The sequence below is a fragment of the Ambystoma mexicanum genome, chromosome 9 (assembly GCF_040938575.1).
Source record: "Ambystoma mexicanum isolate Mex_15411 chromosome 9, UKY_AmexF1_1, whole genome shotgun sequence".
Taxonomy (NCBI): Eukaryota; Metazoa; Chordata; class Amphibia; order Caudata; family Ambystomatidae; genus Ambystoma; species Ambystoma mexicanum.
This window is the reverse complement of record NC_090931.1, coordinates 592,717,564-592,735,051: the sequence shown is the minus strand read 5'-3', so window position 1 is coordinate 592,735,051 and position 17,488 is coordinate 592,717,564. Positions and strand designations below refer to the sequence as shown.

The 17,488-nt window shown below is 42.2% G+C and overlaps 1 protein-coding gene across 7 annotated transcripts in view; it reads right to left on the bottom strand.

Annotated features, from left to right (window-relative positions):
• The window catches only part of NCOR1 (nuclear receptor corepressor 1), a 2,268,409-nt gene extending 2,251,200 nt beyond the window's left edge, over positions 1-17,209 (bottom strand). For 4 of the 7 annotated variants that reach the window (XM_069615218.1, XM_069615220.1, XM_069615222.1 and 1 more), the window contains exon 1: positions 17,061-17,209. The gene's annotated coding sequence lies outside the window, so the exon portion shown is untranslated. The remainder of the gene's footprint in view (positions 1-17,060) is intronic. The other 3 variants (XM_069615221.1, XM_069615224.1, XM_069615223.1) reach the window with 2 other exon arrangements.
• Between the last annotated feature and the right edge of the window lie 279 nt (positions 17,210-17,488).

Genomic DNA, 17,488 nt, shown 5'->3' with positions numbered 1-17,488 from the left:
TCTCTCTCTGTTGTAAGAGTCTTTGAAGGTTACCACCTCGTCTAGGTAATACCACATGTTCAAGAATAACAAAGTGCAACTGGGCCACAGAATGTTTAAAATCTTTGAAATGTTGTGCAACTGGGGATTTAACTGAACCTGTCCTTACATTGGATTTATGTTCTACCCATCTTTGTTTGGTTTTTCTGCCCATGAGGCCCAAGTAATAGAATCCACATGGGCATCTTATCCCATATATGACCCTCTGTGTCGCACGTTGTGGTGTGTCTAAGGGAGATCTTATTACCATTGTGTGGGTGATGTATGTAGTTGCCTCTGATGATATTGTGGCAACAGTTACAGGGTAAAGTACCCTTAAATAACATCGGTTTTACTTTTTGATATCCAAAATCTGATTTTGTTAGATGTTCCTTTATAGATTAGCTTTTGCTGTATGCGAACATAGGTGTTGTCGGGAAGAGTTCCTGTAATTTTGGATCCATGGTTAAAGTTTCCCAGTTCTTTTTAATAATTTTCTTGATTTGATGGCTCTGTTGTGAATATGTGGTTACAAATACCAGCTTCTCCTCTTCAGTTTTTCTGTTTGTCTGCAACGTGTCTGATCTAGACATCCCCTTTACTTTTGTAAGGTCCTGCTGAATACGTCATAGGACGCATAGGATCATATCATATCCCCTCAAAAGGAACTTCCTTGTAAGGTCATTGGCCTTTATCAAATTCATCTTCTTCGGATACTATCCGCCTGTATCTCAGTAGTTGAGTGACAGAGACACCTATTTAGAGGTTCCGAATGACCCTACAGAACAAGTGAGGGCTATCATTAAGAAATAGCGGAGGAGCCTACCAGTAAGATCTCTGTCTTGTCGCCGTTCAGACATAAGCGGTTCGTGGCCATCCAGGTCTGGATAGTTGCGTACACTTTGATGAGCCCGAGGGAGTCTTCGTCGTAGGAGCCTGACAGGGGAATGGGTATTTGGGAGTCATTTGCATAGTTGGTGTAGGATATGCCGATGTTGTCCAGTAGGTCAAATAAGGGTTTGGTGAATATGTTGTACAGGGCGAGGGAGGTGCAAGAGCCTTGAGGGGCACCACTAGGTATGGGGGTGCGGTAGGGGACTCGCAAAGTCAGAGAAGACACTCATGGATCTGCCCAGTAGGAAAGATGCTATCCAAGCTGTGGCCTCGTGGGAGAAGTTAGCAGAGGCGATGAGGTGGTGACAGAGGGTCTCATGGTCTACTAGGTCAAAAGCGGCAGAGAGATCCAATAGGAGGAGGATGGAGTACGTGCCCTCCAATCTGAAGGCGTCCTTTTGGATCTTTAGATCCAATAGAGCAGATTTGGTGCTTTGACCTGGGTAGAAGCCCAATTGCTGAATCCCTACAATATGATTAAATTCCAAGTAATGTTGGATCTGAATGTATGCTGCTCTATCCAGATCTTAACGAGGAAGGGTACTGTAGTAATCGGGCGGTAGTTGTTGGGCATCGCCGGGTCCAGAGATGGTTTTTTCAGTAATGGAAGGACCCAGGATTCTTTGAGGCTGGACGGGACCAGGTTGTCTGAGAAAGAGGCAGTGATGAAGGGGACTAGGGCTTCGTAACAATCTTTGATGATTGATGCAGGACAGATGTCTCGATTTGAGGTTTCTGACGATATTGGCTGTTTCTCATTCTGGGATATCTCTAATGGAGAGGCAAGGTGCATTTTAGTGATGGGTGGTGATTAATGCTATTTCTTGCTCTAGCGTGCATATTTTGTTGCGCATGGCATTCCGAATGTTAGTGCACCAGGTTTTGTCATTGTTGATGCTGCTAGGAGCCAAAACAGGAATTCTAGTTTTCTGAGTATTTTGAATAATTCTTTACGGTCGATACTGGCATTCCCAATTCTGGTATTGTAGACTTCAGTTTTAGCTGCCGAGATGGATTGTTTGTATTCTTTAGAAACCTTATTAAATCACATTTTATGTTCCCCCCCCCAGGTGGCTTTCGACTGCCTCTTCTGCTACAAATCACAATATAAGATGTGTTACAAATCCTACCAATTATTGGTAATTTGTGTCAGTGATGGAGATGCAGTGTAACGTATGGACTCTTCAATGCAATTTTATCACTCTGAAGGCCGCATGGGTCCAACAGGTTAGTAACAGAATTCATTGGGAAATTTTGCCGCTTATCGCCAGCACATTTACTGAAAATATGGAGACGCTCCTCAGACAATGAGGGACGCCATTATCCCTTTATTAAGCCCACTTCCCACACACTCTGAACTTGAAGGTTTTGTGCGATAGATTAGATCACCTTAACTCGCTTAACTGCAGCTTTTCCATGCAATTACACAGGATCGAAATTGCTGGGAGCCATTTAGCTCCTGCTTCCACCCTAGGAGAGCCTGGTTTGCTTGAAACTGGCAACTACCAGTTGTTACTCACCGGCCGGAGAGTGGTTCGGGCAAGCGATCAGGAAGGTTGTACTGGATGTTGTTTGAGAGCTCAAGATGGAGCCTCCACCTGAGCCTCCTCTCTGTTGAGGGAAATAAGCTCTTTTTGATGATATGACTCCTAAATTACAGGCTGAGAGACCGATCACCCAAAAGAGCGGGGAGAACACATCGCCACGGACACAGCTAAAAGAAAACGACAATTGGTAAATACTTGGGAAGAGCAAAGATCACCACAAGAAAAAAGCCTCTCAAAAGCAGAAAGTACCTGGGTCACCCACTCCCCCTGTAATCGAAAAGGAACAGAAATGGAATTTCCCCTGTAAGTACAGAAAAGAGATTAATTTCTATTTTGATGATTCAGATAGGAATTAATAAAGAAAGTTAAGGAAGTCTTACCAGAACAGGAATTGAAATGACCTAATCAATCCAGGTTAGAACAATGGAGGTACAAAACAATAAACAGGAAGGTTAGTAGGGATGCTATACCTGGGCGGCACGAGGGGTGCACTAGATACGGGTAGGTGCACTTCTCAGCAAGGCGTCCCTGTGTGCACTTTCAGAAATGAGTCTTTGTGTACAATCAGCAAAGCGTCCTTGCGTACACTTGAGGGAGAAAATCCAAAACAACGGGATGGAGTCGGAATCCACAAAAGAACACTAGAATTGAAGAAGGAAACAGTAACCAGTACTTGGAGTCAGCTGGGAAGGTGAGGAATACCAGTTGAAGGCGGTGGTAGGTAAATCAGGACAAAGGTTTCTGTACAGTAAGAATTTGACGGAAGGCAATCCAGAAAACAGGCAGCGAGATCTGATACATAGGCGGGCTGAGGACAGTACAGAATCAAGTAAGCAATCCGTAGGACAGGCAAAAGTCGGTACACAGGTAGGCAGAAGACAGTACAGAATCAGGAAGCAAGCAAACCGTAGAGCAGGCAAAGGCCCGGTACACAGGAAGGCAGAAGAATTGATAAGTCTCAAGGCAGTCCGTAATTGGAAAACAGGAATTGGTACACGGGAAGGCAATGATTGGGAAGGCACAGAAGACGAAACTTCGGATGCCAGTTGCAACTTTAATGCAGTGCCTAATATACCCAGGAGGCGGAGCGTCGTAAGCCCTTCAGAGCTCACGTTCCGAATAGTCGGAACTACACGCAAAAAGTAGATTTCCTGGGAGTTGTAGGCAAAGGCTGGGTTGTCGATACCTTTGATGTTGTTGAGCCCAATCTCCAGGGTAACCGCCACCGAGAGAAGTAAGGGGCTGAGAAACGTTGGATACTGTGGCGAAGCGTCATGACTTTGGTAGGTATCTTGAAAGTGGTCTGTCTCACCTGGCATGAGGAGGAGGCGCGCGGATCATTCAGACCCCAATGTGTGAAACCAGTAGCTACTTTTTGCTCCCAATGCCAACTGGTACCTTATAAAACATGCATCTGTCACATTAACTTTCAATCTTTGATAAAGTTATTAAAAAGAATTAGGACACATTTAAACATAATGGATCATACATAAGAAAAAGTTGAAGTTTTCCTCTCTTGTGGAAGGTAGATTTGCAGTACATTACGTACTTGCTTCTGGTTCCTCAGTAGTAGCTCCTGTCTATTGTTCGATGCGTGACACCCAGGAGTCATGTTTAGCTCTCACTCATCGAAACTTAAATTTCAAACCCTGGGAACATATTAAAAATGCCACCACCTAAACCAATGCAAAATGACCATGGCGACTGCTTTTTACTCACACAGCACCAATGCTAGGATCAGCGATCGCTGCCTAGCAGTGCTACAGAAAGGAGTTCTATGATCATTAATGTCTGGTCTTAAGGGGAACTTCAAGTGAAGTGCAATGATGTACGAATTATAAAAACACTTTACTTGGCTAAAACATTAAATCCCATTACAAAAGCAGTTAGTTATATTTTTTATACTCCCTTAATGTTACTTGAAACTTCAAAAAGCTGAGCGTAAAATACTCGCATTTCAACATTTTACCTGCACCCCTAAGCAGGGGTACTCACCAGAGGTGCCTTCTGTCCACTTTTCTATCCATGCTGGCAAATGAGCCATTGGCATGTCTCGTCAGATCATGGGCCATATGGGTAAAGTATTAGATTGAGGAATGGGCCAGAAATTATCTCATGATATTGACCTTCTATTGTTCATTTGCGACAAAGTAATTTGGACCAGATGACAGCAGAGATTACTGCGTTTGGTGACTGCTTTTGTCTCCCTCAATTGTTCCAAGTCTGAATTATTTCCATTGACGGCTTCAATCAAACAGCTTTGGATTTAAGGGGGTTCATATGGGCTATTGAGTGTTCTGTATATGCTATTGCTTGGAGTGGTGAGGGAGAGGTTTCAGTCCATATCAGGGGATATTAGCCAGCAAACTGACTAGCTGAGCTCAGAGTACTCATTTTTTGCCGGGATCTCAAGGTTATAAAAGGGATGTGCGCCCCCTAAGCTTTGGATTACCCCCCCCTTAAAAGAAAAATCCTATAGGCACAGGGTAGCAATTTTTGTACTGGCCTGAAGAAGCTCGTTGGTGGTTCTTAACAGGCTACGATGGAGTAGAGTCTACTCAATAAGATACTGTCAGGGTCGACCTCCTGATTTGATCTTCAAACATATTGGTATACACTAGACTCAAGGGTCGACATTTCAATTTGTAAGCTACTAGCCGGCCATAAAAAGTAAAAATCGCCCTCCGTTATCTGCAAGTACACAAACTCAATTTTGAGGAGTAAAATGGTGTGCTATCCCCAGTCAACGGCAAGTGTTAATTATGAGCAAGGCCTGCACTAGTGTGATCCATGACTAAACTTTTAAAATGGAACGTAACGGTGCAAGATTAGCTGACTCAAAATTGGTTATCACTGCAACTAGAATGCTACAAATACCACTCTCAGATTCTTTTCACTGCCTACAAACTCTCCTCGTGCCCTCACAACAGCTCTCAATTGTCAAATATTCTTCCTATACTGATCTTGTATCCCACTATGCCCCTCTCCACTCACAAACTTTCCCTGACCAGCTCAGGTATTCTTTCCCCCCCCCCGAAAACTGCTCCTTCGTCTCCTCCCTCTCTGCCGATGACCTTCCTGCCGACTTATTTCAAAAACACTAACATTTGTGACACCCGGTCTACCCTCTTATCTCATCTCCACCGATTTTCCATCTTCTCCCACACGTTCCTGGGTGTTACACACCCCTCACAAATTCCTATCTGAGCTCCTACACATTCTCAGCTCAGCTAACCCATTCTGTGCTCCCATCAAACCCGTAGCAGCTCATGCAATTAAACAACTTTCACTTAACACATCCGCCTTCCTCTCCCCAAGCATCTTTCCCGCTTGCAATAAAATAGCCACTGTACTTTTCAACAATACTAAATTGACTGCTAAAACCAAACTCCCAACTTATTCCTTCCTGGCCACCACACTCACCCATGGCTCAAAAACCCTAGCTTGATTTGAAAGTCAATGTGTGCGCTCCTCTATGAGAACAGATGTGAAAGAGGCCCGAGACTGCAGCAATTCACAAAGGAAAATTCAACTGCTTCCAATATCGACCTTCTGGCAGTAATGAAAATCCAACCCGACCATTTCAACAAAAGCCCAGATCTCCTACCCTTGAGCTCAGGAAACAAGACTACTGCTTGAGTCTACTCCTTTGTTTAATTGATAATCTGTCCCTCGCCTAAACAAAAGCCTTTTGCTCCCTGCACCTTACCTACATTATACAGCAACCTTTCCTCACCAAGGCCGTGTTCCATAGCTCTCCATGCAAAGATTTCTCCCCTCGTCTACAAGCCCGTCCATGGTTTGTCCCATTCTACCACCTTCCTCTAAATTGGTCCACTCCACTCCACTGCACCCCTCAACCCGCTTCTTCTCTAAACTTGCCCCCTCCTTTTGGATGCCTTCCAACCACACGTTAAACCCAACTGATAAGGGGAATTAAGACCAGCTGTAAACTCAATTGGTTAACCAGCAAAGGAGTGTCTCCCAACCCCTCACTGACCCCAGACCATTCCTATGAAAAATATCAAAACGTATGCACAAAATGTAAAGATTTACATTGCTCATGTCTTCAGCTAAGCTCTTAATGTACATCTTATTTATGTCTGCTCCTTTGTAACTGTGTCTCATTTTACCAACCCTTCATAAACTAGTCCTATGCTCTTTCAGAAACCTAAACAACCCCACACAGGGACTGCATCTGTTATCTGGAAATCATGCTATGTGTGTCATTTCTGTTAGAGGTTACACCCCTACCATACTACAAACTATGTATGAGGCAGAATAGACGACTTTCCCAGTTTGTGCCTGGTTAGAGCATATCTGAACTGCATTGAAAGCTTAACGACTTGTTTCTAAGGGAGCAGGTATTGGCCGCGATGATTTACACACACGCCATTGGATTCAGACAACTTGTATCTGCACTCCATGCATTGGTACAACAAGAGACAAGTGAGGCCTTTCTAAAACCAGGTTGAAGTAGTGTGCTGATCTGTATTATGACTTCTCTGATGATGAATGGAGGCCGGTGCATGAGCTTACTAAGTAGGTTTCAATTAACTCTAAATGTATTATATTTGAAGTTCTCAATGGACTATGCTGGACTCCAGCGAGGGTTTTAAGCTTTTCAATAATGACTCTGGTAATAGCTGTCCCAAGTGCAGTTTACAAGACAACGAACTTTGGCATATGATTTGAGAATGCTCCAAGTTTCCAATTTCAGGACAAGTTTTTCGTGGGATGAGATTTAGTAAATGGCGTTGCTCTTCCAAGAAATATTCCAAATACCTTGGAGATAATTTGGGGGAGGACTCAAAAAGTAAGATACACTTGGCAAACTTATTCTCGACAGCTATATGTTGAATTTTGAAATTGTCCAGTGCCAAAACTAAAGCTGTGAATAAAACCTGGTTTTCAAAATTTGAAACGTGTGAATGCTGGTTAAGGATTTATCTGCTTTTGGAAAAACAACGGTCGACCCCTAATTTTTGTTCTAGGGCGACTGATACTCAAATGGGGCGTTAAACAGTATAGACAGAAGAGAAGACTGACCCGATATCTGAACGAAAACTTCTATAACGAACAAGACAAAATAAACAGTGCAAGACCTCAGAACCGTAATAGCAGACCACTTTGGAAGAAATGTGACATTTTCGGAAACGTCAAATACCACCAGTGAAAGTGAACCAGATAGAGATGAAGCAGCGTCCACCTCGACCCTTGCAACCAGCCTATGGATGCCCAACAGCTTTTTCGGGGAGGAAGCAGCAGAGGAAGGACAGGAGACGCCAACAACAAGGACAATATGGAATGGGGACCCGTCAATGGAACAACAGGACGGACCAGGAATGGTAGCCCTGATCTTCAATCTCACGGCACACCAACTATCACCACAGAAAATTAAGATACTCCATAAAGATCGGAGCTTCGTACCCACAAAGCTGATAGTTGAGAAGTTAAGATGCTTTTTCAGAGTCCTCCAACTCAAATACTTCTTTAGAGATTCAGAGACAGATGGGAGCCAAAGGAAAGAAGAGAGTATGACGGGCCTAAAACCACCTTCAACCTTCATTGCACCTACGACATCCCTTTGCCCGAACCTACTTCCCTTCTAGAACAGGATCCTCCACGAAACCAAGTAATTACTAGCGAAAGGTAACCACTCGAGAGAAAGAGGAAAGAGATGCGATACACCAATTGGATAGATAACAACCCTGAGTTCCTTATCAAACCTGCAGATAAAGGTGGCGGTATCACATTATGGAAATAGTCACTATAGAGAAAAGGCTTTGAAATTACTGAACAATTTAGACCACTACAGACGCCTCGAATTTTACCTCCAAGTAGAGATTACCAGTGCATGTTGCATCAAGCTGGCTAAGGGTGGATTGAGGAAGATGAGAAACAATTTCTGTGCAAATTGCACCCAACTACCCTGGCTTTCTACATACTACTGAACGTCTACAAGAACAGCGAAAAAACCAGGGAGACCGATTCGGCAATTGGGTGAATATTGGAACCATTGTCCCAATACTGACTTTTTTTCTAATACCTTTTGTCCAGAAAACGAAATCGTATGTTCAGGATTCAACTCAAATTATCAACACACTATCGACTCTAAACATCAGACAAGACGAGCTCTTCCCAAATCGCCAGCATTGAGGTAATGCAGACTTATCTAGATCGACGGACTGACACCAAAGAAAAAGTACCCACAGATGTATTCTGGGATGTATGAGACTAGCCATTACGAAAAGCTTTCTAGTATGAAGATAACCTCTTTAAAAAAATACACAGAACCCGTATGGGAGCCACTTCGCCCCGGATATAGAAAACCCATTAACCGACAACTTTAAGAACCCGCTCCTACACCAAGCTTCAAATGCCTTAACTTACACATATCAACATCTGGAGGTGGTAAATTGAGGTTATGATGATCTGGACTGGCAGCACGATTGACTTGAACAACTTTTTGGGCTGTCTCAACAGCTGTGACCCTCTTGAGATTCACCATGAAATTGGACCTACAGATCTTATGGTCACGAAAACGAACCAAGGAACCATTGAGACAAACTGTTTTGTAAAGCAACATACAAGAACACCATTTCATTTGTATAGCGCGCCAACAACCGGTAGGCACTGAGGCGCTGTTACAGGTACAGACTGCTAGTCAAACCAGTGTCATACAGGCATAGTTTCATCATACAAACACAAAGATAACAAAAGTACATTAATCAAGTGGCAATTATCATACATGAACAAGCTGTAGGGAGTGGGTGGGAAGGTTCCTGGTGGGTTCAGGTGAAAAGCTGATTTTTTTAGTGCTTTACGCAAAATCCAATAGGATTTCTCTGCCCTCAGGGAGGGAGAGAGGTCGTTCCAGAGTTTGGCAGAAAGGTATGGGAAGCTGGAGCTTCCGGCTTTGCATCTCTTTACTTCAGGAACAGTTAGTCCATCAGTGTAGGGGGTTCTAGTGGGTCTCGATGAGTGCTCTGGCAATTCTTTGGGAGAGGTATGGAGGCATTGTGTTGGAGAGGCACTTGTGGACAATGGAGTGTTTTGAAAGTGATCTGCTCCTGGATGGGGAGCCAGAGTACTTCTCTTAAAGCTCTGGAGATGTGCGCTCTTTTTGGGATATTCAGGGCTGCTCCGAGAGCATTATTCTGGATGACAATTCCTAAGAATAAGAAGTAATTGTTCCCAAACAGAAGAATGTATTAAACATGCAGGAATCTTGGAAAAGAGACTGAAAGAACGAGGGTACCTGACGGCCATGATAAAAAATAAAAATCGGTTTAAAAATAAAATAAATAAAAAACGAGCATGACACACCACTAGAGAATCCTGCCTGACAGTACGTTCTCTCACACGCAACATGAAAATGGTGGATCTCGATGGATGTGGCGATACAAAGATATGTACCACTGCAAGACCAAGTTGGCCATTTACGCAATTAGATGTCCATGTAACTTGTTATATATAAATCGGCAAAACAAAGAAGTTCACCAAAGAAATGCGAACAAAGATCCGGTCTAAATCCACCATAGGTTTATCAGGGAACATTTCCAGGCTAAAACACATACGTTTGATGAATTTATATGGGTTGTAATACAAACAACGCCTGCTCTATTGTGAGGGGGCAATCGAGATATACGGCTGAGAAAATTAGAGCAACGTTGGATCCAACGCCTTAACACGGTTGAAAGAGGCCTGAACACAAGCATTGAATGGAGTTTATTCATCCACCAATGACAAGGTTTTTTTTTCACTGTTTTTCCACCATCGGAACAGACAACAGGAGGCTATTCAGTATTCAATTCAGTGTACACCTCCAGGCATCAGAACTACTTGCTGTTATAGAGAAGATGGGTATGTGGGTAGGTGCCCCAACAGGATGATATCCCTGGTTTAACTGAGACATGTTGTCCGATTCATCAACTCATAACATGTTTAACAGTTTGTTCTTTCACCCATGACACGTGTGCTGTGCGTCATATGATCAGATGACAGGAGGCCACTCAGGGTACATCTCCAGGCCTAAAACATACCTACTGTTATAGATATGACAAGTGGGTGCCAAAACAGCGAGACATCCCTGGTTTAACTGAGACATGTGGTCTGATTCGTCAACTTATAACATATTTTTGAAAATTCTTGACCCACCACTGGTAGACACACCCAAAAAGCCTTGCGGGGTCACGTTTTCTGCCCATCTTGAGAAATGCTGTAATTGATCCAGAAGACAAAGAATGTGAAAATCTATTACTGAATAGATATGAACTGATCATGTATGTACAAATCAAGTTTTACACAATAGAATATAATACATCAGAAATGTAAATGTTTAAAAGTATAGGGTATTTGTGAAATGCTAAGGGTCACACATTGCAGGGACTGAATGGCCGACAGGATTGGTCCAAATAAGAAGTCAAGTCATCAAGGTTCACATATATTTGCACACTTTGGTGAATATTGTATTTGGCATTTGCCAGAATACCCTTTGTAAAGACAAGCAATTCGATGAATGACAATTGAAAAGTGGTATTTGGCTGTTATTCAACAGTGCACACACCTCAGAGCAAGCTACTTTCTTTATCTACCCATATAGCCTTTTTATGAGAATAGTCTAATGAATAACATACTAAAAAAGGTGGCTGCATAGTTTTTCCAGGAGCAACACCATGAGAAACATAAAAAAAGGGCTGATCACCGTCGCGTAGACGACCACAGCACAACAGACCCATTTCGGTCAGACCATCATCTCAGCCAAGCAGAGCATTCCCCATGTGCAATACAGGGGATTTTGAAGTAAGTCTGATTCTCGCACTGCGGTTTCCTTTTGCAATGTCTGCCTCACCAATGGCACCACGCTGCAAGCATATGTGCATTTGATTCAAAATGCCACATACCCACTCGCTCGACCATTCCAAGATAGTTCAAGTATGTAAGCACCTTTGCCCTATCCCTTTACACATTATACCGCGTACTAGTAAAGAAGAGCACCACAGAAGTTACCATGCATCTGGCTCCAACCAGGCTTTGCAACATTGTATAGCCATAGATAATTACTTTGGCCTGCATGTTGAGTCACAACAGTCAAAAAGGCCATATTGTATATTCCTGCTCAACTAGATTTTTCTTTTTTGTTATTTCAAAATACTTTGCGATGAATATCCACAAATAGCTCACCCTCTTATGCACCCATAGAATGATTGGATTTATGACCGCAGTGCATTTGAATATGCCTTCTCTTCACAGCACACATGAAGAGAATCAAAAGCTAGAAGGATTTAAAGTGAATTCAACACACATCTTTTGTCTTCAGCCTGAATAAGTGGTATATGGTCAGTAATAAGCGACCCAGAACGTGGCATTTATTGCACATTAGAAGTACTTTTCAGTCTATATAACGAGAAAGAATTGTCTCCGTTTGCAGGCTGCAAGAAGAATCTAGGAAAATATCCATTTAGGAATATTTATCCACCAGAACAGAATGGACATACCGCCTGAACCAAACCGTTTTCCCCATGTGTTGAAATATTCTCCAGGTCAGTAGCTACCTCCATTTGGGTAACACATTAGTAAGTGCACCCATTTTATAGCACCGTCCCTCACTACTCTTTATTGTTTGTCTTGTTTTACTACAGATACCTCAAGGTGAAAGGGTTAGATTATTGAATTAGCTCCATGAACAAAAATTACCGACCGTCCTGATGAAGGCCCCAACATACTAAAATAGGTGATCACTTGGATGTGCGAATCACCAAGAGAAGGGCTGATACACGTTGTTTCGACAACATTTCATATAACATCCCAAAGCGGGAAATGGAGTCATTTTTTACACTACTTGCAGGTCAGTGCCTTGGAAGAACCCCTTGTGTACAACAAATGCATCTACTCACATCAAATAAACTGCAACACAACTTTCCCAGCATGCCTATGTAGATCTATGTATAAATCTAAATAGGTTCCCCAGATGATAAGAACACATCTCTACTAACCCCAAACTGTTTTAAGGGTTTCTATTTTATAGTGTATTCTGTATTTATTTTGTGAGTTACCTATGAGAAACTGTTTAATAAACTACTAAGTCTTTTAAATCAGAAGTATGAACGTTGCACAATGCTGTATTGATTCCAACATCTGCTGTGTTTTTTTTTTTTTAGAGGTACCACGAGGCCTGCACATAAAAGGGAGGGGTAGCTGTATACTCTACTCTCCGTATGTAAGGATTTATCAGCGCAGAACTCAAGTGCAGAGACTGAAAGACATTTGGGATTCCTAAGACTATTTCAACTTGAGCACAGAGTTAACGGTATCGCAAGATATCAATCTTTATGTATGCGCGCTGCAAAAGACATGTTTATTTAAGCATGTTATCTTCTTGTGTATACTGATGGACGTAGTCAGCTAAAATGACTTGTTATACTGATGTCAAAGTGCTGTATAAACTGGCACACTAGAAATGTCAATTTCCTCCTCCAACGTAATCCTATAGAACCACCCTCAAACTGCTATGTTTAAACTGCGATCAGATGAATATGCTATAGGTGATAGCCTCATACATATTGTATTTTCAATTATAAAAACAAATTCTTTACTCTTTCTGCACTGCAGGGAGTGGATACAAGTGAAATGGGGTGCCATGAAATGTCTCATCCCAGCTTGGGGGCAACCTCAAAGAGAGTACATCACCTAATTTGAAATGTGTGTACAGAGCTGGTAAGATATTCATATTTTGTAGACTATTTCCAATAGCAGATGTCAAAAAAATGAAAACATTTAGGGATACCACAATTACTCCAAAGGGGAGGGGGCCATTAAAAAGAAGAAGCAGCATGCACTGTTCCTTGCTCAAAGCACTGGTGAAGAAATTAAAATCAAATGCAACAAAATGGGGACATAATACTTATGAAGTCTACCATATCAATTAAAAGAAAGCATTTATTAGCAGAAATCAATAAATACAGAGCTGTTTATAATGGAGAATCTTCAAAGCTTCAGATGTGTATTTGGAATGGCCAAAGACCATCAAAAATCTGATCTCACATGAACATTAGAGGGTTAATAAATCCTATTCCCTCCTAAAATAATTTCCCAAACAAGGACCTTTATAATAAAAAGACAGAGTAAAAGCCAAGTAAGCCTTTATTTCCAGTTATCCCCCAAAATGAGTTACAGAATGAAATTTTCCTGAATATAATTACAGACAGAACATTTACCTAACAGACCGATTTCAACCTATATCCTCAGAAGCCATTCTTGAAGTACTAAAAACATGCCAGCTTATTTCTACTGATACTATTTGTGGACAGCTTCTAAAATAACGCATTATACGTCTAGCTTCCAAAGTTGCTAAAATTGAAAAATTCTTGAAATTACAGCCCTGAACTTACAACACTGGACTCCTAAAGAACCAAACTTGGACACACTGGAAATGAAGAATAAGGTTTGTCTAGTAAAAGTCATGTGTAAAAATGTGGTTATAATCGAACACAATCTTCCAGATGCAATGTCGTGGGGGCGTAGTGAGTGGTGTTCTGCCCAAAATATAACTACTCCACGGAAGACTACAACACACAAGAAAGTGTTCCCGACAGGCAAGTCATTCTCCTCAAAGTTTTTAACTTTTAGATGATACTGCTATAGTGATCAGGAGGTTCAGTTTCAATCACATGCTGACACTGCTTGCCTATTTACTTTTTTCTAAAGATGGGCTGCAGACAGGCCAGAACATGCTGTAAACTGCACAGAGGACATTCATAGACGGAAGGGTGAATAATGGTTACAGCTTAATAAAATATAAATTGGAGATTATGGTTGCCATTGGCAAGTTTCCTTATACAAGCATGAGCTACTGCAATTTCATTGGCTACTAGAGGCCCATAGATCCTTCAACATGTTCACAAGAATCTATCAGCAACCGCTTAAGTATTTTATCCCAAATCTAATCCAGCCCAATGAAACCTTGCTGGAAAAGATCTAATGACAGAAGTTGGGCTGGAAAGCACATGTAAAATCAGCAGACAGTTTACAGAAAAAATCTGCACGTCCGGCAGTATACCAATTTAATTAAGGTCGTGCAATGGATGTTAAAAACCACATAATGCACACTCACCTCCTCATTATTATTACATCCCTGCCAATCCCATACAGATTTTTGGCAGAACTCAAGCCACCAAAGTACGATGTGTTCACAACACCGTAGAGTTTAGTGGAGAGATAATTTGTATTAATTTTTTTTTTCAAGTCCATCAAATGTACCCACTAATTCGAAAAGAGAATCATAAAACATGCTCAAATAAAAGAAACACACATACGAAATGATATCCAATGCCCAACAAATGCACCTTTTACAAGCACAGTGTACCCTCAAAGAACCGAGGCATTCCAAAGTAGAGCTTGGCCAAAGAAAAGTTCAATAAAAATGCTGGTATTTTCGAGATACACAACTGTGAAAAACGTACCATCTAAAAAGTATTGGAATTCCAGTTACTGCACTGTTCATCATTATACACACACACACAGTGGGCAGGCAAATGGCACTAAGCATTTCTTTAAATATCATACTCGAGTCTACAACATGTGAGCGTTGTAGTGAGGTGTCAAGAATAGCTCCCTGACAAGCACAAATATTAGCAGAGACCTAACGTAAACACTGAACTATGAAAACCATGTGCTGCTTACTGACGATAGAGACAGATGTACGATAAACCCTGCAATATACACAATGATAATCGTAGTGCGTCACAAATATATAGAGCTTTTTGCATCAACTGCTCAGTGCAGACAGCCAGGTCTTAATGTAAACACTTTGCATTATGTGTTTAAGCGTATTCAGACAAGCACAGACTAAATACTGCGCTATTTTCATCCTGTTCTTAATTTGAATGAAGCCTGTGCTTTGCACTGGCAGATTAAAAAAAAATGCTATTTTTACTGTTCTGTTTACAAGGTGCGCTTATGGAACCAGGCAACAAGCATTCGATAACATAATGAATTACCCACAAGTTGCAAAGGCCAGGCTCAGAAACGATTCCTGTTCCTACCACTCACCCGCATCAAGCGTTAACGCACTATCAAACCCAGTTACTTTACGGTAGCACCTCCGATTGCTCTTGCAACCCTTACCCCTTGATCCATGTATTCCCCAAAAATCGCATTAATGCAGTATTAACTAGTATACAGGAAGCCTAGGCATATTCAACACTAACTGCATCACGTGTTAGATTGTGGAAGACGTGTTAATTTAAAATACTAGACGCTAGTATCGGAAGATACGTGGAACATAAACATTGTGTACCTAATGAAGGAAAACATACATAGAGATTGAGAGAAGTTTTTGCTTTTAGAAAAACCGAGCGATTTGTCTGCCACAATTTGACAAAGGCAATCGAGGAAGTAAATATAGTCAAAAGGGAAGGTGTGCAGTTTGTAGCACTGTTCTTGAAGAGTCACTTCAACTATCATCAGCAAATTCAGCAAAGCTTTTTCCTCACACAAAATACATTGGCGACTAGGTTGGGTTGTCCAAAAATAAATTAAACTATCAGGAGTTTATTTCACCTGCATACTAAACCACCAAATCAAGCCCTTAAACATCGAATGACACCATTAAGAAGCACAGCAAAGCGGGAAAGCCAGAATTACTCTATTAACATTGCTTTGGAATTCAATAATGAATCGCTGCGTATAGAAAATGACCGACAAATGAGCTTATACAACTTTAATGGACTACTGACAGCGCGCACGAAGTGCGACTTATTAATACATTTGGACATTTTTTCGAGACCCCCCCCCCAAATTAATCTGCATGGGCTTTCTGTGTCAATATTACATACAGTTGTTAACCTCCAATTGCGAAAATAAGCCAATCTCCTTGACAGGTACGCACACATGCCACACCACCCCCCTTCCGATATGACAAGCATGCAGAGAGCGCACTATGACCCCGGCAATACACAGGTCATGATCCTACACCAACTTAATTACACATATCTGCAAATCTCGGGTGTGTCACTAACAGCAAAACAGTAGCGGTCTAATCACACTATATGTTTCACCAACCCACAAGCCCTATTAAAAACAGTTCCGAGGCTGTCGCCAACATCAAAGGCAAACGCACCATCTATAAACCACCCTGATAGAAACATGCCCTCCTCCAGGAAGCAAACATCACAGGGAGATACAAAGCATACAGTTAAATCATTAGAGACGTAAGGATAGGACACGCGGATCCTAACGATCACACAGATGACAAAATAAATTGCACACCAGCAGCCAAGAGTAAGCATATCACAGTTTTCAATTCCGAGCTTATATATAGCCTACCAGTACCTGCACAGACTGCAGAGAAGCAACCACGCCTTACAGGCCTGGAATCCACAAGACATGTCAACACTACCACCCAAGATGTCATGTACACTGATCCAGCCACGGAGCAGCACCCCATGGATGTGCAGATCACCACCACTCAAGATGTCATGTAGACTGATCCAGCCCCGGAGCAGCACCCCATGGATGAGCAGATCACACCACCGCACGATACGAACTCTACTCCCTTCTCTGCCTGTCCCCTGCGTACGCAGATCCCGACCAACTCACCGTTCAGGCCTCTGTAAGGTTATCACTCCGACCCTTCTCCTACCGCCGCCATCTTGCTATCTCTTTCCGCAACTCCTCCAGGGGGAGTCGCTCTGCCCCGCTGTCTCTTCCCCTCTATGGTAGTCTAAGCTCTCAGGTCCAGTGCTTCTCCTTCGCCCCTCCCTTTTCCGCTGCTGAAGATTGGGGACTTGCAGAAACTCTGTTTGTTCAGAGCGCGTGCGCAACTTTCGGATACCCGCCCACACACAGGTCTAACACCGTGAAAGGGCGGAAACAGGGAGGATTGGTAAATGTATTTTAATCCCGACAGAACGGTAGGAAAAGAGCTTTGTCACTCAAAACTGAAAGTCCTGCAGCCCTTCAAAATGTAAACTTATGCGAAATATAATATTTTATATTTCGCTAATGATAAGTGAGTCCAGTTGTTT